The sequence below is a fragment of the Zea mays genome, chromosome 5 (genome assembly GCF_902167145.1).
Source record: "Zea mays cultivar B73 chromosome 5, Zm-B73-REFERENCE-NAM-5.0, whole genome shotgun sequence".
NCBI lineage: Eukaryota > Viridiplantae > Streptophyta > Magnoliopsida > Poales > Poaceae > Zea > Zea mays.
The window spans coordinates 49,692,967-49,713,622 of NC_050100.1; positions in this window are offsets into that span (position 1 = coordinate 49,692,967).

A 20,656-nucleotide genomic window follows, 5' to 3' on the forward strand; every position below is an offset into this window, starting at 1 on the left:
TCGCCACTGGGGTCGAGGGGGACGGCCTTAACCGTCTCCACTGGCTCGAAGTTGCCGGCATGACGCTTCACGTCTGGCACCTCTTTGGAGAGGCTTTCCAGGTCGGCGATGAGGGCCTCGGACTCGGCGAGGGCCTCGGCGTACTCCACGCACTCCACGTCGCATTCGAACGCGTGTTTGTACGTGGGGCCGACGGTGATGACCCCGTTGGGGCCCGGCATCTTGAGGTTCAAGTAGGTGTAGTTGGGGACGGCCATGAACTTCATGTAGCATGGCCTCCCCAGTACCGCGTGGTAGGTTCCTCGGAACCCGACCACCTCGAACGTCAGGGTCTCCCTTCGGAAGTTGGAGGGAGTTCCAAAGCAGACGGGGAGGTCGAGTTGTCCGAGGGGCTGGACGCGCTTCCCGGGAATGATCCCGTGGAAGGGCGCAGCGCCTGCTCGGACGGAGGACAGATCGACGCGCAGGAGCCCGAGGGTCTCGGCGTAGATGATGTTGAGGCTGCTGCCCCCGTCCATAAGGACCTTGGTGAGCCTGACGTCGCCGACGACGGGGTCGACGACGAGCGGGTATTTCCCCGGGCTCGGCACGTGGTCGGGGTGGTCGGCTTGGTCGAAGGTGATGGGCTTGTCGGACCAGTCTAGGTAGACTGGCGCCGCCACCTTCATCGAGCAGACCTCCCGGCGCTCTTGCTTGCGATGCCGAGCCGAGGCATTCGCCGCATGCCCGCCATAGATCATGAAGCAGTCGCGGACCTCGGGGAACTCTCCTGCTTGGTGATCTTCCTTCTTGTCGTCGTTGCGGGCCCTGCCACCCTCCGCGGGTGGCCCGGCCCTGTGGAAGTGGCGCCGAAGCATGACGCACTCCTTCAGGGTGTGCTTGACGGGCCCCTGATGATAGGGGCACGACTCTTTGAGCATCTTGTCGAAGAGGTTGGCACCTCCGGGGGGCTTCCGAGGGTTCTTGTACTCGGTGGCGGCGACAAGGTCTGCGTCGGCGGCGTCGCGTTTCGCTTGCGACTTCTTCTTGCCTTTCTTCTTGGCGCCGCGCGGAGTAGACGCCTCGGGAGCATCTTCCGATGGACGGCCCTGGGGCTGCTTGTCCTTTCGGAAGATAGCCTCGACCGCCTCCTGGCCAGAGGCGAACTTGGTGGCGATGTCCATCAGCTCGCTCGCCCTGGTGGGGGTCTTGCGACCCAACTTGCTCACCAGGTCGCGGCAGGTGGTGCCGTCAAGGAACGCGCCGATGACATCTGAGTCGGTGACGTTGGGCAGCTCGATGCGCTGCTTCGAGAATCGCCGGATGTAGTCCCGGAGAGACTCTCCCGGCTGCTGCCGGCAGCTTCGGAGGTCCCAGGAATTCCCGGGGCGCACGTACGTGCCCTGGAAATTTCCGGCGAAGGCTTGAACCAAGTCATCCCAGTTGGAGATCTGCCCCGGAGGCAGGTGCTCCAACCAGGCGCGAGCGGTGTCGGAGAGGAACAGGGGGAGGTTGCGGATGATGAGGTTGTCGTCGTCCGTTCCACCCAGTTGGCAGGCCAGGCGGTAGTCCGCGAGCCACAGTTCCGGTCTCGTCTCCCCCGAGTACTTTGTGATAGTAGTCGGGGGTCGGAACCGGGTCGGGAACGGCGCCCGTCGGATGGCCCGGCTGAAGGCCTGCGGACCGGGTGGTTCGGGCGAGAGACTTCGATCCTCCCCGCTGTCGTAGCGTCCCCCACGCCGAGGGTGATAGCCTCGGCGCACCCTTTCGTCGAGGTGAGCCCGACGGTCGCGATGATGGTGCTTGTTGCCGAGGCGGCCCGGGGCCGCAGGCGCGGTGTTGCGCGTGCGCCCGGTATAGACCGAGGCTTCCCGCATGAATCGGGAAGTCGCGGCATGAGGTTCCGAGGGGTATCCTTGCCTTCGGGAGGCAGTGCTCTCGGCCCGTCGGACCGCGGCGCCTTCCAGGAGATTCTTGAGCTCCCCCTGGATTCGCCGACCCTCGGTGGTTGATGGCTCCGGCATCGCGCGGAGGAGCATCGCTGCTGCGGCCAGGTTCTGACCGACCCCACTGGATGCGGGTGGTGGCCTGACCCTGACGTCATCGGCGACGCGGTGCTGGAGACCCTGGGGCAGGTGACGTATTTCTCTGGCCGGGGGTTGGCCCGCCCATACCTGCCCGACGTCCCGGCGGATCAGCTCAAGCGCTCTTGCTCCCTCGTCGAGCCTGGCCTGCGCCCCACGGACTTGCTCGAGCTGTGGGTCGTAACCCCCCGCCGGAACGGGGACCACAGCTAGCTCCCGCGGGATGTCAGCGCGAGGCACCAGCCTAGGGAGATCGCCGTCCTCCGGCATGCCGAAATGATTGCCTTCGGAGGGACCCCCTAGCTCGACGTGGAAACATTCGCGGCTTGGGCCGCAGTCCTCGTCGTCGAGGCTGCGGCTACCGTCAGAACAGTCGGAGAGGCAGTAGTCGCATGCGGTCATGAAGTCCTGCATGGCACTGGGGTTGCCAAATCCAGAGAAATCCCAACAGATGTTGGGATCGTCGTCTTCCTCGGACCCAGAGGGCCCGTAGGTCGAGACGTCCGTCAACCGGTCCCAAGGCGACCGCATGCGAAACCCCAGAGGGTTTGAACTCGCCTCTACGAGAGCGCCCGCCAAAGCAAGGTCGCTAGGCGGGTTGAGGCTGAGTCCAAATGACGTAGGATGGGAATCGGTCGGTACCTTTTGGTCGTCGAGCGGCGATGAAGTCACGTCGAGGACTGACTGCACCGTCGCCTCAGGTACGAGGGCGACGTCCTGCAAGCTTTTCGCAAGCGCGCTGGCGTCGTCCACTTGCTCGGGTTTGGCGTGTCGCGGGGAGACGACGCTCGCCTTCGTCTCAAACGCGAGGTTGACGCCCGACGCGCCCCCCGTTGGGGCGCTAGGGACGTCGACTCGCTCAACGGCCGACGAGGCGCGGCCTCCTGCTTGGCCTTGGTTGCCCCGCCTCCTCCTCCGTTGGCGGGGGAGAGGACGGGGCGAGCTCGAAAGTCGTTCTTCCACCACGCGAGGAAGACGTCGTCGATTCCGCCGCCGGAGGGCGGGCTGTCGGCCGCCATTGTCGTTGTCGCGCGGCGGTGGAAGGAGTATCATGTCGTAGCTGCCGTCGAAGGACATGAACTCAAGGCTCCCGAAACAGAGCACCGTCCCGGGTTGGAGAGGTTGCTGGAGACTGCCCATCTGGAGCTTGACGGGAAGCTGTTCGTCAACACGCAGCAGGCCCCTACCTAGCGCGTCAACTGTCGGCGTTTCGAGACCGGGGGTCCCTCAGGCCGACGAGTGAGTGCCGCGTGCCCCAGCCCAGATGGGTCGAGCGCGTGGGCGAGCACAAAGGGGGGAGTGGGCGAGCACAAAGGGGGGAGAGAGCGAGGCGGCCAGAGTCCGGCGTGAGAGAGGTGGGAATCCCGCGGCCTTCGTGTTCGTCCCGCGCCCAGGTCGGGTGCGCTTGCAGTAGGGGGTTACAAGCGTCCACGCGGGAGAGGGAAGCGAGCGGCCCCAAGAGAGCGCCTGTCCCGTCCTCGTCCCCGCGCGGCCAACCCTCTCTAGGAGGGCCCTGGTCCTTCCTTTTATAGGCGTAAGGAGAGGATCCAGGTGTACAATGGGGGTGTAGCAGAGTGCTACGTGTCTAGCGGGGGAGAGCTGACGCCCTAAGTACATGCCAATGTGGCAGCCGGAGAGATCTTGGCACCCTGCTGGTGTGATGTCGTGGCCATCGGAGGAGCGACGGTGCCTGGCGGAGGGACAGCTGTTGGAGCGGTCGAGTCCTTGCTGACGTCCACCTGCTTCCGTAAGAGAGCTGGGAGCCGCCGTCGTCATTGCCTATCTGGCGGAGCTGGCCAGATGGGACACCGGTCTTGTTCCCTGCGGCCCGAGTCAGCTTGGGGTAGGGTGATGATGGCGCTTCCCGTTGACGTGGCTGGCCTGCGCCCTAGGCTGGGCGATGTGGAGGCTCCTCCGAAGCCGAGGTCGAGTCTGTCTTCCATGGCCGAGGCCGAGTCCGAGCCCCTGGGTCGGGCGAGGCGGAGGTCGTTGGCAGAGGCCAGGGCGGAGTCCGAGCCCTGGGGTCGGGCGGAGCGAAGTTTGTCGTCTTCTGGGGCTGAGCCCGAGTCCGAGCCCTGGGTCGGGCGGAGCAGAGTTCGTCGTCTTCTGGGGCTGAGCCCGAGTCCGAGCCCTGGGTCGGGTGGAGCAGAGTTCGTCGTCTTCTGGGGCTGAGCCCGAGTCCGAGCCCTGGGTCGGGCGGAGCAGAGTTCGCCGTCTTTCGGGTCTTAGCCCGAGTCCGAGCCCTGGGTCGGGCGGAGCGGAGTTCGCCGTCTTCCGGGACTTAGCCCGAGTCCGAGCCCTGGGTCGGGCGGAGCAGAGTTCGCCGTCTTCCGGGTCTTAGCCCGAGTCCGAGCCCTGGGTCGGGCGGAGCGGAGCTTCCTATGGTGCCTTCGGCAGGGCCTGACTGCCTGTCAGTCTCACTCTGTCGAGTGGCACTGTAGTCGGAGTGGCGCAGGCGGCGCTGTCCTTCTGTCAGACCGGTCAGTGGAGCGGCGAAGTGACGGCGGTCACTTCGGCTCTGCCGGAGGGCGCGCGTCAGGATAAAGATGTCAGGCCATCTTTGCATTAAATGCTCCTGCGATTCGGTCGGTCGGTGCGGTGATTTAGTCAGGGTTGCTTCTTAGCGAAGGCAGGGCCTCGGGCGAGCCGGAGATGTGTCTGCCGTTGGAGGGGGGCCTCGGGCGAGACGGAAACCCTCTGGGGTCGGCTGCCCTTGTCCGAGGCTAGGCTCGGGCGAGGCGTGATCGAGTCGCTCGAATGGACTGATCCCTGACTTAATCGCACCCATCAGGCCTTTGCAGCTTTATGCTGATGGGGGTTACCAGCTGAGAATTAGGAGTCTTGAGGGTACCCCTAATTATGGTCCCCGACAATATGGGCTAGAATGAGCCTTGTAAGCCTGAGCGTAATAGCAGGTAGCAGGTGAGATATAAGGCTGGTGTGAGAATTCTGGAGGGATAGGAAGAATTTGGCTATCAGATATCAAATCAGATCGTCCTCCTCGCTGCTATCTCCTTCTTCAACCCTTCTTCTACCTGAACATATCTCTTCTCTCCGATATTCCTTTCTAGGTGCTAACATGGAGAAGCCGATGAAGCGGATGATGAAGACCCCCCTTCCAGCACAAGGTCCTGGAGAAGACCAGATTTGTGATTGATCTTGGTTCTGTTGATGTTTGTGGTCTTCATGGGTAAGCTGACAGGTTCCTTCTCTGTTTTGTTGTGTTCAGTTTGGTGTCTAAAGAGGCATGTAGCTGTTTGTTATTTACAAGCCGAGTCACTTTTGTGTAGAGTTCTAGAGATATATGGTCACAACATTATGAATGAACTTGAGAAAATGATTGTGAGGCAGCAGAGGTATTATATCTATTGTTGATTACCATGGCTACTGCTCCAATTATTCATACGTGATATTATAAAGTAGTTCATTATGCCACCACATGGCAATTTAAGCCATCTGGGAGAAAGCCCCTCTTCGTTCTTTGATGGCTCATAAAATTATAAGTAAAACATTTGGTCTCATCATTCAGCAGTTGCCAGTAATTGATGCTTTGTCGAATACACAATTTTTTATTTTTTTCCTTTTATTACAAGGATCAAGGCCTAAAATCTTGAGATTTTCTCCATTCCAACAAAAAGGTTATATTCTTTATGCATGCAAATAGGCAGTGGCGATCAAGGGGACAACGATTTAGAATACATGTTCCCCGAAATCTCCAAGTGGAAAGCCATTGTCTGCCTTGCAATTTTCACTGCTTGGATCTCAGTTTTGTCTTATGATTGTGGAAAGGATGCCTACACTGCGCTCGCCATGTTTAATGCCATCACCAACCACTCTGGTACGCTGCACATAGGATTGTTAGGAGCTGCGTTCCCTATATCGACGATATGTTTCCGTTGCAACGGACGAGCACCTACCTAATATTCTTTAAATAATCTAAATTCAATAAAAGTTTATATAGATATTGTTTTTCTAAGTAAATAATAAACATCATTTTATGTGATTACTTAATGAAATTAAATAAGTAATATGAAGGGCTCTTTAATTATTGGGTGAATTATTTACCTATTTTCATAAATGTGAGCATTTATTTAAATAAGTTGGGGGTACCAATAGATTTAAAACTTGATTCATTTGCTTCATTTGAAATAAGACAGGAAAATAGAAATAGAAAAGAAAAACATGGAGCAAACCGTTTATGGGCCGAATTTATTCTCTGGCCGGCCCATCTGGCCTCCCTACCCATTGCGCAACCACTTTCCCTTCCAGGCGCGGCCACTGACATCTGGCCCCCATTTTCTAGCCCCTCAGCCACGTGCTCACCCTCCCTTCTGTCACCGCCGTGTGGGCCCAGTGTGTCGGTCTTCTTCTCCAACAGAAAAACCCAGAGCTTCATGGGCAGATCCCCTCGATCCGAGATTCACGCCGGAATCGCTGGCATCCACCGCCCCACGACCCGACTCGAGCCTATCTAACTTCTCGGCTTAGTCTATCCCCGCACTCGGCTATTGCTACGCCACAAGTCGACTCATGTGCGCGCTTGGGGGAGGTAGATGCATGGGCACTAACGAAGCGGGCCAATACTCCAGAAGTGTCTCTATTCTGTTTTGCGCGTGAATTACATGTGTTGTTACAACTACCGACTGGAGACCTCATAAAAAAAGGGCTGTGGGTTGCAGCCGCGACACTTACCTCATGGTCTCGACGCACCAAGGAAGAAAGCCGACCTTGGGCTCGCTGCTGCGCTTGCAATCCAGCAAGGGAGGAAGGGAGGCGGAGTTCACTGTCGCACTCAGAAAGAGAGAGTACCGTGCGTGTGAAGAGATCATGCGAGGCCGATTCCTCACCAGGAAGGAGCTTCGCCACCGAGCTGACCGCGGCGCCAAGACCTCGGGTGAGTCCTGGTCCCTAGTCGCTACTATTTAGTCGCCCATTCTTGTAGTATCCCTTCGGCTAGAACTCTAGAGTTCGGAGGGCGAGCTCCGAACAACTCGCTGCCGCGGTTATGGCATTCGGCCGCGAAGGATTAGCCGGGGGAAGAAAAGAAAAGAAGAGAGAGAAGGAGCCTGGGGGTGGAAGACAACATTAGGACCGTAGATTTTGCAATGGGCGATTGCGATTAGATGGAGAGAAGAGCTAGCGTCAATCGTAGGATCGTAGTTGGGCGGTTCTGATTTAATCACGTGCACCCCTTCGCGCGACTAATTTCGGACCGTCAATCCTTGATCGTGCGATCGGGATGGGTTTTCCGGCTCATTAAATCCTGGGCGGGTAATCCGAATCCGACGACCACCAGGAGGCTCCAGTTCACTTAGCGGGGGGTGTAATCTGAACCGTTAGATCTTGATCGGGCGGCCCACACTGGACGATACCCCTTCGTCCAGTCCTTTTGTAAAGAGTCCCTAGAAATAGTTGAAACCAACCTGCAATCCACTGTATAACCATGAGTCTTGGGAATTTTTATAGTTTAGCCCTTGTACTCTTTGATATTTGGCGCACAGTCTAGACATCGAATAAAATCAGAGAAATTCAATTATAAAATCATTTTCAATGTAAAAATAATTGTAGGAACTTGTGTAAATCCTAGAAAATTCATACTAAATCCTTTCTAGTCCATTCCAGTTCCTATAATTTTGTATTAATATTGTCTATTACTGGGTAACATTGTTTGAGCATGAAACCCGTACTAGAATTGATTATTCAATTAATTTTGTAGCAAGCACATATGAACTTCGGAAAATTCATAACTTCTTCGTTTTGATCCTGATTTGACCCGTTCCAGTTGCGTTATCTCAGTATAAATATTTACTACGCAGTATCGATATTAATTATACCATGTCACATACTTTATTATTTATTTATGCTATGACTACTAGATTAGCTCTTCTAAATCAAATCTAACCAGTCCATAATTATAATTTGAGTAAAATATGATCTCTAGTCAAGTTATAATTAAAACTAAAGTGGAGTTAATTATTTATAAGATATTATCTCATATGATGTACACTGATCAATTTATAATAGATAAATCACATAGATCTCCCATAAATCATAACTCGTTAATCACGACTCCGATCTTATTAGTTCTCGATCCCACGATCTCGTAGCGATGCGTAGATCATTATTATTTAGTTTGTATTTATGTTTGGTGTGATGTTAATTTTGTATATACCATGTTTGTTTGTATTGCTACGACTAGAAGTGCGGTCACGAGGATCTGAAGAATCACCCTGGTAACTGGAATCTCAAGTGCCAGGCAAGTTGTGCCCTTGATCCACTTTTGTTACCCAATAATATTCTTTATTATCACTATTTATGCATAGGTTTAATTTTGATGGGACCCAATAGGTTACCCTAGACTGTTTACCTTTTACCTTGTTTACCCCTGAATCATTGGGTAGTTATGCTATTTGAAAGGGAATTAGGCTTACACCTAGTTCCTAATTAATTTTGGTGGTTGAATTGCCCAACACAAATATTTGGACTAACTAGTTTGCTCTAGTGTATAAGTTATACAGGTGCCAAAGGTTCACACTTAGCCAATAAAAAGACCAAGTATTGGGTTCAACCAAAGAGCAAAGGGACAACCGAAGGCACCTCTGGTCTGGCGCACCGGACTGTCCGGTGTGCCACCGGACATGTCCGGTGCACCAGAGGACTCAAACTTTAAACTCGTCACCTTCGGGAATTTCCAGAGACGACTCCGCTATAATTCACCGGACTGTCCGGTGTACACCGGACATGTCCGGTGCTCCAAGGAAGAGCGGCCTCCGGAACTCGCCAGCCTCGGGAATTCACTTCGGCCACTCCGCTATAATTCACCGGACTGTCCGGTGTACACCGGACTGTCCGGTGTAACAGCGGGGCAACGACTATTTCGGCGCCAACGGCTACCTGCGACGCATTAAATGCGCGCGCTGCGCGCGCAGAGGTCAGGCACGCCCATACTGGCGCACCGGACAATCTACAGTGCATGTCCGGTGCGCCACCGAACATCCAGGCGAGCCCAGAAGACAGAGCTCCAACGGTCGACCCCAACGACTTTTGGTGACGTGGCTGTCGCACCAGACATGTCCGGTGTGCACCGGACTGTCCGGTGCACCATCGAACAGACAGCTCCACCATCCGTTTGGTGGTTGGGGCTATAAATACCCCCAACCACCCACCATTCATTGCATCCAAGTTTTCCACTTCTCAACTACTTACAAGAGCTCTAGAAATCAATTCTAGACACACTCAAGAGATCAAATCCTCTCCCAAATTCCACACAAAGCTTTAGTGACTAGTGAGAGAGATTTGCTTGTGTTCTTTCGAGCTCTTGCGCTTGGATTGCTTTCTTCTTTCTTGATTTCTTCTTGTGATCAAACTCACTTGTAATTGAGGCAAGATACACCAATCTTGTGGTTGTCCTTGTGGGAACTTTGTGTTCCAAGTGATTGAGAAGAGAAAGCTCACTCGGTTCGAGGGACCGTTTGAGAGAGGGTAAGGGTTGAAAGAGACCTGGTCTTTGTGGCCTCCTCAACGGGGAGTAGGTTTGCGAGAACCGAACCTCGGTAAAACAAATCCGCGTGTCACACTCCTTATTCTCTTGCGATTTGTTTTGCGCCCTCTCTCGCGGACTCGATTATATTTCTAACACTAACCCGGCTTGCAGTTGTGATTATTTTTGAGAATTTTAGTTTCGCCCTATTCACCCCCCCTCTAGGCGACTTTCAATTGGTATCAGAGCCCGGTGCTTCATTAGAGCCTAACCGCTCGAAGTGATGTCGGGAGATCACACCAAGAGGGAGATGGAGACCGGCGACAAGCCCGCTACGAGCCACAGGAGCACTTCATCGGAAGAGTCCCGCACCAAGAGGAAGGAGAAGAAGAAGGACTCCTCTAAACGGAAGGAGAAAAGATCTTCTTCTTCACACCACAAGGAGAAGAAGGAGAAATCTTCTTCTCACAAGTCGCATCGAAAAGGCGACAAGCACAAGAGGATGAGGAAGGTAGTCTACTACGAGACCGACACTTCATCAACATCGACCTCCGACTCCGATGCGCCGTCCGTAACTTCTAAACGCCAAGAGCGCAAGAAGTTTAGTAAGATCCCCTTACACTATCCTCGTACATCTAGACATACTCCATTACTTTCCGTTCCATTAGGCAAACCGCCAACCTTTGATGGCGAAGATTATGCTAGGTGGAGTGATTTAATGAAATTTCATCTAACCTCACTCCACAAAAGTATATGGAATGTTGTTGAGTTTGGAGCACAGGTACCATCCATAGGGGATGAAGACTATGATACAGACGAAGTGGCCCAAATCGAGCACTTCAACTCTCAAGCTACAACCATACTCCTCGCCTCTCTAAGTAAGGAGGAATACAACAAGGTGCAAGGGTTAAAGAATGCAAAGGAGATTTGGGACCTTCTTAAGACCGCGCACGAGGGTGATGAACTCACCAAGATCACCAAGCAGGAAAAGATCGAGGGGGAGCTCGGTCGCTTCCGTCTTCACCAAGGGGAGGAGCCACAAGATATGTACAACCGGCTCAAAACCTTGGTGAACCAAGTGCGCAACCTCGGGAGCAAGAAGTGGGACGACCACGAGGTGGTTAAGGTTATTTTGAGATCACTTATTTTCCTTAACCCTACTCAAGTTCAATTAATTCGTGGTAACCCAAGATATACACTAATGACTCCCGAGGAAGTAATCGGGAATTTTGTGAGCTTTGAATGTATGATTAAAGGATCAAAGAAGATCAACGAGCTTGATGAACCCTCCACGTCCGAAGCACAACCAGTGGCATTTAAGGCGACGGAGGAGAAGAAGGAGGAGTCTACACCGAGTAGACAACCAATTGACGCCTCCAAGCTCGACAATGAGGAGATGGCTTTAATCATCAAAAGCTTTCGCCAAATCCTCAAGCAACGGAAGGGGAAGGATTACAAATCCCGTTCCAAGAAGGTTTGCTACAAGTGTGGTAAGCCCGGTCACTTCATTGCTAAATGTCCATTATCAAGTGACAGTGACAGGGATAACGACAAGAAGGGCAAGAGGAGAGAAAAGAAGAGGTACCACAAGAAGAAGGGCGGCGATGCCCACGTGTGCCGCGAGTGGAACTCCGACGAGAGCTCCACTGACTCCTCCTCCTCCGACGAGGACGCCGCCAACATCGCCATCATCAAGGGACTCCTCTTCCCCAACGTCGGCCACAAGTGCCTCATGGCAAAGGACGGCAAAAGGAAGAAGGTTAAATCTAAATCCTCCACTAAATATGAATCCTCTAGTGATGATAATGCTAGTGATGAGGAAAATAATTTGCGTACCCTTTTTGCCAACCTTAACATGGAACAAAAGGAAAAATTAAATGAGCTAATTAGTGCCATCCATGAGAAGGATAATCTCTTGGACTCCCAAGAGGACTTCCTAATTAATCAAGGAAAATAAAAAGCATGTTAAGGTTAAAAATGCTTATGCTCTACAAGTTAAAAAATGTGAGAAATTATCTAGTGAGCTAAGCACATGCCATGAGACTATTGACAACCTTAGAAATGAAAATGCTAGATTAATTGCTAAGGTTGATTCTCATGTTTGTGATGTTTCAATTCCCAATCTTAGAAATGATAATGGTGATTTGCTTGCTAAGATTAAGGAATTGAATGATTCTCTTGCTAGCCTTAGAGTAGAAAATGAAAATTTGATTGCTAAGGCTAAAGATTTTGATGTTTGCAATGTTACTATTTCTAACCTTAGAAATGAGAATGATATACTACATGCTAAGGTTGTAGAATTAAAATCTTGCAAACCCTCTACATCTACCGTTGAGCACACTTCTATTTGTACTAGATGTAGAGATGTTGATGTAAATGCTATTCATGATCACATGGCCTTAATTAAACAGCAAAATGATCATATAGCAATATTAGATGCTAAAATTGCCGAGCATAACTTAGAAAATGAAAAGTTTAAATTTGCTAGAAGTATGCTCTATAATGGGAGACGCCCTGGCATCAAGGATGGCATTGGCTTCCAAAGGGGAGACAATGTCAAACTTAATGCCCCTCCTAAAAATTTGTCTAACTTTGTTAAGGGCAAGGCTCCCATGCCTCAGGATAACGAGGGTTACATTTTGTACCCTGCCGGTTATCCCGAGAGCAAAATTAGGAGAACTCATTCTAGGAAGTCTCACTCTGGCCCTAACCATGCTTTTATGTATAAGGGTGAGACATCTAGCTCTAGGCAACCAACCCGTGCCAAGTTGCCTAGAAAGAAAACTCCTAATGCATCAAATGATCATGCTATTTCATTCAAAACTTTTGATGCATCATATGTGCTTACTAACAAATCCGGCAAGGTAGTTGCTAAGTTTGTTGGGGGCAAACACAAGGGCTCCAAGACTTGTGTTTGGGTACCCAAAGTTCTTGTTTCTAATGCCAAAGGACCCAAAACCGTTTGGGTACCTAAAGTCAAGAACTAAAATTGTTTTGTAGGTTTATGCATCCGGGGGCTCAAGCTGGATACTCGACAGCGGGTGCACAAACCACATGACAGGGGAGAAGATGTTCTCCTCATATGAGAAAAACCAAGATCCCCAACGAGCTATCACATTCGGGGATGGAAATCAAGGTTTGGTCAAAGGATTGGGTAAAATTGCTATATCACCTGACCATACTATTTCCAATGTTTTTCTTGTAGATTCTTTAGATTACAATTTGCTTTCCGTATCTCAATTATGTCAAATGGGCTACAACTGTCTATTTACTGATGTAGGTGTCACTGTCTTTAGAAGAAGTGATGATTCAATAGCATTTAAGGGAGTGTTAGAGGGTCAGCTATACTTGGTAGATTTTGATAGAGCTGAACTCGACACTTGCTTGGTTGCTAAGACTAACTTGGGTTGGCTCTAGCACCGCCGACTAGCCCATGTTGGAATGAAGAATCTTCATAAGCTTCTAAAGGGAGAACACATTTTAGGACTAACAAATGTTCATTTTGAGAAAGACAGGATTTGTAGCGCATGCCAAGCCGGGAAGCAAATTGGCACTCATCATCCACACAAGAACATCATGACTAGTGACAGGCCACTGGAGCTCCTACACATGGACCTATTCGGCCCGATCGCTTACATAAGCATCGGCGGGAGTAAGTACTGTCTAGTTATTGTGGATGATTATTCTCGCTTCACTTGGGTGTTCTTTTTGCAGGAAAAATCTCATACCCAAGAAACCTTAAAGGGATTCTTGAGACGGGCTCAAAATGAGTTCGGCTTAAGGATCAAGAAAATTAGAAGCGACAACGGGACGGAGTTCAAGAACTCTCAAATTGAAGGCTTCCTTGAGGAGGAGGGCATCAAGCATGAGTTCTCCTCTCCCTACACGCCACAACAAAATGGTGTAGTGGAGAGAAAGAATCGAACTCTATTGGACATGGCAAGAACCATGCTTGATGAGTACAAGACGCCAGATCGGTTTTGGGCCAAGGCGGTCAACACCGCTTGCTACGCCATCAACCGGTTATATCTTCACCGAATCCTCAAGAAGACATCCTATGAACTCCTAACCGGTAAAAAGCCAAATATTTCATATTTTAGAGTTTTTGGTAGCAAATGTTTTATTCTTGTCAAAAGAGGTAGAAAATCTAAATTTGCTCCTAAAACTGTAGAAGGCTTTTTACTAGGATATGACTCAAACACAAGGGCATATAGAATCTTTAACAAATCCTCAGGACTTGTTGAAGTTTCTTGTGACGTTGTGTTTGATGAAACTAATGGCTTTCAAGTAGAGCAAGTTGATCTTGATGAGATAGGTGAAGAACAGGCTCCGTGCATCGCGCTAAGGAACATGTCCATCAGGGATGTGTGTCCTAAGGAAGCCGAAGAGCCTCCAAATGCACAAGATCAACCATCCTCCTCTACACAAGCATCTCCACCAACCCAAAATGAGGACGAGGCTCAAGTTGATGAAGGAGAAGATCAAAGAGATGAGCCACCTCAAGATGACGACAATGATCAAGGGGGAGATGCAAATGATCAAGACAAGGAGGATGAACAACCAAGGCCGCCACACCCAAGAGTCCACCAAGCAATCCAAAGAGATCACCCGTCGACACCATCCTCGGCGACATTCATAAGGGGGTAACCACTAGATCTCGTGTTGCACATTTTTGTGAGCATTACTCTTTTGTTTCCTCTATTGAGCCACACAGGGTAGAGGAAGCACTACAAGATTCGGATTGGGTGATGGCGATGCAAGAGGAGCTCAACAATTTCACGAGGAACGAGGTATGGCATTTAGTTCCACGTCCTAACCAGAATGTTGTAGGAACCAAGTGGGTCTTCCGCAACAAGCAAGACGAGCATGGTGTGGTGACAAGGAATAAAGCTCGACTCGTGGCCAAGGGGTATTCACAAGTCGAAGGTTTGGATTTTAGTGAAACCTATGCACCCGTAGCTAGGCTTGAGTCAATTCGTATATTATTGGCCTATGCTACTTACCATGGCTTCAAGCTTTATCAAATGGACGTGAAGAGTGCCTTCCTCAATGGACCAATCAAGGAGGAGGTCTACGTTGAGCAACCTCCCGGCTTTGAAGATAGTGAGTACCCTAACCATGTCTATAGGCTCTCTAAGGCGCTTTATGGGCTCAAGCAAGCCCCAAGAGCATGGTATGAATGCCTTAGAGATTTCCTTATTGCTAATGGCTTCAAAGTCAGCAAGGCCGATCCTACTTTATTCACTAAAACTCTTGACAATGATTTGTTCGTATGCCAAATTTATGTTGATGATATCATATTTGGGTCTACTAACGAATCTACATGTGAAGAATTTAGTAGGATCATGACACAGAAATTCGAGATGTCTATGATGGGGGAGTTGAAGTATTTTCTAGGATTCCAAGTCAAGCAACTCCAAGAGGGCACCTTCATCTGCCAAACGAAGTACACTCAAGACATTCTAACCAAGTTTGGAATGAAGGATGCCAAGCCCATCAAGACACCCATGGGAACCAATGGGCATCTCGACCTCGACACGGGAGGTAAGTCCGTGGATCAAAAGGTATACCGGTCGATGATTGGTTCATTGCTTTATTTATGTGCATCTCGACCGGACATTATGCTTTCCGTTTGCATGTGTGCAAGATTCCAAGCCGACCCTAAGGAATCACACCTTACGGCCGTAAAACGAATCTTGAGATATTTGGCTTATACTCCTAAGTTTGGGCTTTGGTACCCTCGGGGATCCACATTTGACTTGATTGGTTATTCGGATGCCGATTGGGCGGGGTGCAAAATTAATAGGAAGAGCACATCGGGGACTTGCCAGTTCTTGGGAAGATCCTTGGTGTCTTGGGCTTCAAAGAAGCAAAATTCGGTCGCTCTTTCTACCGCCGAAGCCGAGTACATTGCCGCAGGCCATTGTTGCGCGCAATTGCTTTGGATGAGGCAAACCCTGCGGGACTATGGTTACAAATTAACCAAAGTTCCTCTTCTATGTGATAATGAGAGTGCAATCCGCATGGCGGATAATCCTGTTGAGCATAGCCGCACTAAACACATAGCCATTCGGTATCATTTTCTTAGGGATCACCAACAAAAGGGGGATATCGAGATTGCTTACATTAATACTAAAGATCAATTAGCCGATATCTTTACCAAGCCACTTGATGAACAATCTTTTACCAAACTTAGGCATGAGCTCAATATTCTTGATTCTAGGAATTTCTTTTGCTAAACTTGCACACATAGCTCATAAGTGTACCTTTGATCATGTCTCTTTTATATATGCTATGACTAATGTGTTTTCGAGTGTATTTCAAACCAAGTCACAGGTATATTGAAAGGGAATTGGAGTCTTCGGCGAAGACAAGGCTTCCACTCCACTCTATTACTCATCCTTCGACGTCACTCCGCTCCATTCTCCGTCTTTGGTATAATCTTCACTCATATCTTTTATTTGCCAAAGGGGAGAAAATAGTTAGCAAAGGGCTTATATCTCACTCAAAGTATCCGTTTTTGGCGATTCATGCCAAAGGGGGAGAAAGTATGAGCCCAAAGCAAAAGGACCGCACCACCACCCTAATTTTAAAATTTAATGTTTTCAATTGGAAAATTTCAAATTAGTATCTCTTTGTGTTCTAAAGGGGGAGCAAGTAGTATTTTCAAAACTTGATATCTTAAAACCCTCTTGAACACTAAGAGGAGAATTTATTTGAGGGGGAGTTTTGTTTAGTCAAAGAAAAAGCATTTGGAACAAGGGGAGAGAATTTCAAATCTTGAAAATGCTTTGCAAAAATCTTATTCATTTACCTTTGACTATCTTGCAAAAGGTTTTTTAAAAAAATTTACAAAAAAATTGCAAAAACAAAACATGTGGTGCAAATGTGGTCCAATATGTTAAAAACAAAGAAACAATCCATGCACATCATGTAAGTATTTATATTGGCTCAATTCCAAGCAACCTTTGCACTTACATTATGCAAACTAGTTCAATTATGCACTTTTATATTTGCTTTGGTTTGTGTTGGCATCAATCACCAAAAAGGGGGAGATTGAAAGGGAATTAGGCTTACACCTAGTTCCTAATTAATTTTGGTGGTTGAATTGCCCAACACAAATATTTGGACTAACTAGTTTGCTCTAGTGTATAAGTTATACAGGTGCCAAAGGTTCACACTTAGCCAATAAAAAGACCAAGTATTGGGTTCAACCAAAGAGCAAAGGGACAACCGAAGGCACCTCTGGTCTGGCGCACCGGACTGTCCGGTGTGCCACCGGACATGTCCGGTGCACCAGAGGACTCAAACTTTAAACTCGTCACCTTCGGGAATTTCCAGAGGCGACTCCGCTATAATTCACCGGACTGTCCGGTGTACACCGGACATGTCCGGTGCTCCAAGGAAGAGCGGCCTCCGGAACTCGCCAGCCTCGGGAATTCACTTCGGCCACTCCGCTATAATTCACTGGACTGTCCGGTGTACACCGGACTGTCCGGTGTAACAGCGGGGCAACAACTATTTCGGCGCCAACGGCTACCTACGACGCATTAAATGCGCGCGCTGCGCGCGCAGAGGTCAGGCACGCCCATACTGGCGCACCGGACAATCTACAGTGCATGTCCGGTGCGCCACCGGACATCCAGGCGAGCCCAGAAGACAGAGCTCCAACGGTCGACCCCAACGGCTTTTGGTGACGTGGCTGTCGCACCAGACATGTCCGGTGTGCACCGGACTGTCCGGTGCACCATCGAACAGATAGCTCCACCAAACGGATAGTTTGGTGGTTGGGGCTATAAATACCCCCAACCACCCACCATTCATTGCATCCAAGTTTTCCACTTCTCAACTACTTACAAGAGCTCTAGCATTCAATTCTAGACACACTCAAGAGATCAAATCCTCTCCCAAATTCCACACAAAGCTTTAGTGACTAGTGAGAGAGATTTGCTTGTGTTCTTTTGAGCTCTTGCGCTTGGATTGCTTTCTTCTTTCTTGATTTCTTCTTGTGATCAAACTCACTTGTAATTGAGGCAAGAGACACCAATCTTGTGGTGGTCCTTGTGGGAACTTTGTGTTCCAAGTGATTGAGAAGAGAAAGCTCACTCGGTCCGAGGGACCGTTTGAGAGAGGGTAAGGGTTGAAAGAGACCCGGTCTTTGTGGCCTCCTCAACGGGGAGTAGGTTTGCGAGAACCGAACCTCGGTAAAACAAATCCGCGTGTCACACTCCTTATTCTCTTGCGATTTGTTTTGCACCCTCTCTCGCGAACTCGATTATATTTCTAACACTAACTCGGCTTGCAGTTGTGATTATTTTTGAGAATTTCAGTTTCGCCCTATTCACCCCCCTCTAGGCGACTTTCACTATTGATTTACACGGTTTTTGGGTTAATATTTCATTATATCCATGTTCCTATTATCCTGTTATGTTATTTATGTTCATGATAAGATCATTATGTTAATGGGAACATGGAGCGACCACCCGGGAAAACAGTGCTACCACAAGGGTTTAATGGGACGCCCTTGGCTGATTAATTAGGAAAGCTAGTGGATGACTACCTTACTCGAAAGGGGCAAGGGCAGTAGGGGAGTGATCAGTGTAGGGAGGTCCTTGGGTTGATTTTGCTGCGATGGCGGTCAGACGAGGGATTCCTGCACTGGAGCTTCCTATAAACTATAGCGGATTTTTTTGAAGCTAGTGAGACTTTGTAAAGGCCTCGTAGTGTTACCCTACCTCGCCTCCTCGGTAGAGGTGTATGGGATTCATGACCCCTTGGCAGATGGGTAACATGACTTGTGGGTAAATATGCGCAACCTCTGCACAGTGTAAAACTGGTAAACTAGCCGTGCTCACGGTCATGAGCGGCTCAGACCCTCACATGATTAATTTATGGAACCTAAATTCAATTTGTCATATGCCTTTGCATGGGATTATTTGTTAATTTTGTTCTATTATTTATTATGGTTTGATATTTACTTATATTTAGTAATTGCTAATAAAATTTTGACCAACTTATAAAAGCAATGCTCAGCTTTAACCTTTATTTTGTTGATCAACCTTACAATTCACATGAACTCCCACCTTTGTTGAGTTCATGCCACATTATTCCCCACAACTTGTTGAGCGGTGAACATGTGTGAGCTCACCCTTGCTGTCTCACACCCCCTACAGGAGAAGAACAGGTGGTTCAAGTGGAGCCACAACGAGGAGTTCGATTTGATCTAGGTGGCATCTGCTAGTTGACTTTCTGGCACCAAGGATGGATTTTAGATCCCGCTATATTTATCTTGTAAGACTTCCGCTATGTAATAAATACTCTGATTATTTTAACATCTATCTCTATACACTCTGTTATTATATATGTTGTCTTCTTTGACGCATGTATGAGATGCATCAACTTTGTTCCTTAAAGCCTGGGGTGTTACAGAAGTGGTATCAGAGCAAATGTTGACTGTAGGACGAAACCTAGATAGAAATGGACAAAACCCTTATCTACTTACCTTACTCTGTTTCTTTTCTTGATCCTGTTTCACCTTCTACTGTTCTACTCTAATTAACCTTACCTTTGCTACTCTGATCCTTTCTTAAACTTATCTTAATCTTTTCTCATCTATTTTCGCTTTTCTCTGATTATTCTTACCTGTTCCTTCTAAAGACAAAAGTGGATTTCACACTTTGAAATCCTGTGCCTAAAGTGACTTTAGGAATAGGAGACCTACTCTTAGGAACAAAAAAGAAAACTATTTTTATAGTTATCTATACGCTTGAGTGCTTGTTCTTATGATACTTGCTTGATTTGGATCTTTGATTGAGTGTGATGAGTTGTGGAGTAATGTCCACAATTACATATGCATATACATATAGGCATAAATAGAATTCATGAGATAACTAAACAACCTAGATTACCCTCCATTAAAGTATATCTATTTTAAATGGACCCTTCTTACCTTAAAAGATTCTCCCTTACTTTAATGGATCCCTCTTAACTTAAAGGAATCTATCTTATCCTAATAGGATCATCTTGTAAAAATAAAATAAATAAATATATCTTAACCTCTTAAATTGTTTATAAGATAAACTAGACCAACTAGAATATATCAAATGGATCTACCTTATCTCGAAGGATTCTCTCTCATCTTAAAAGATTCTTTCTTAATAGATTCATATTATCTTGAAAGATACCCTCTTATCTTAAAATAATCCATCTTATCTTAAAAGATACTCTCTTATCTTAATAGACTCATCTCTTCTCGAAAGGATTCTCATCTTATCCTAATCGGTCTAACTAATCTCAAAAGATTCTATCTTATTCTTAGAAACTCACCTTGTCCTAATAAGCACACTTATCCCCACCACTTTGCTTATCTCACAATAGAGTAACCAACATGGTTTATTCCAAAATAAATTAAGGACATCTTATCTAGTCTAATCTGATTACACCGATTTAATTCTGATCCCATCTAATTTGATCATATCTAATCTAATGGACAAACATGATAGATAATACTAGGAAAATAGATTGGACCCTACTTCTATAAGCATGTTTTAACCTAAATTGGTGCTCTAGATTAACTAGATCACATACAACTACCTAACCATATGTGACTACCTTAACCATCAGATAGTTGCATAACCCCTCTGTTTTAACCTGACAGAGATTCTGACCCACCTACACTATATAATTCATCCTATCTCAAAGGATTCTAACACATATTAATAATACATATTCTACCATGTTAGATCTATCTAACTTAAACTAAGTTTAATCCAGTTATATCCAATCTAATCTAGACCCTACCTAATCTAATATGGTCTAATCTATGTTACAAGTATTAATTAGACCATACTCCTATAAATGGGTCTTAAGCTTAAGTTGGTGTCTTAAGACCAACTTGTCCATGAAATAACGACCTAGTCTATGTCATAGGTTGCCCAACCCATTTATCCCAAAAGCAAAGTGAAACTCAGTTTAATCTACCTACCCCATGTACCCGTATTGTTATCCCAACTAGGATAATGACATCTAACACCACGACCGATGGTCCCTAATTCAGACACCAAAGGAAGCTCGATTATGCCATAGTACACTCATTCTATGTCAACACTCACCA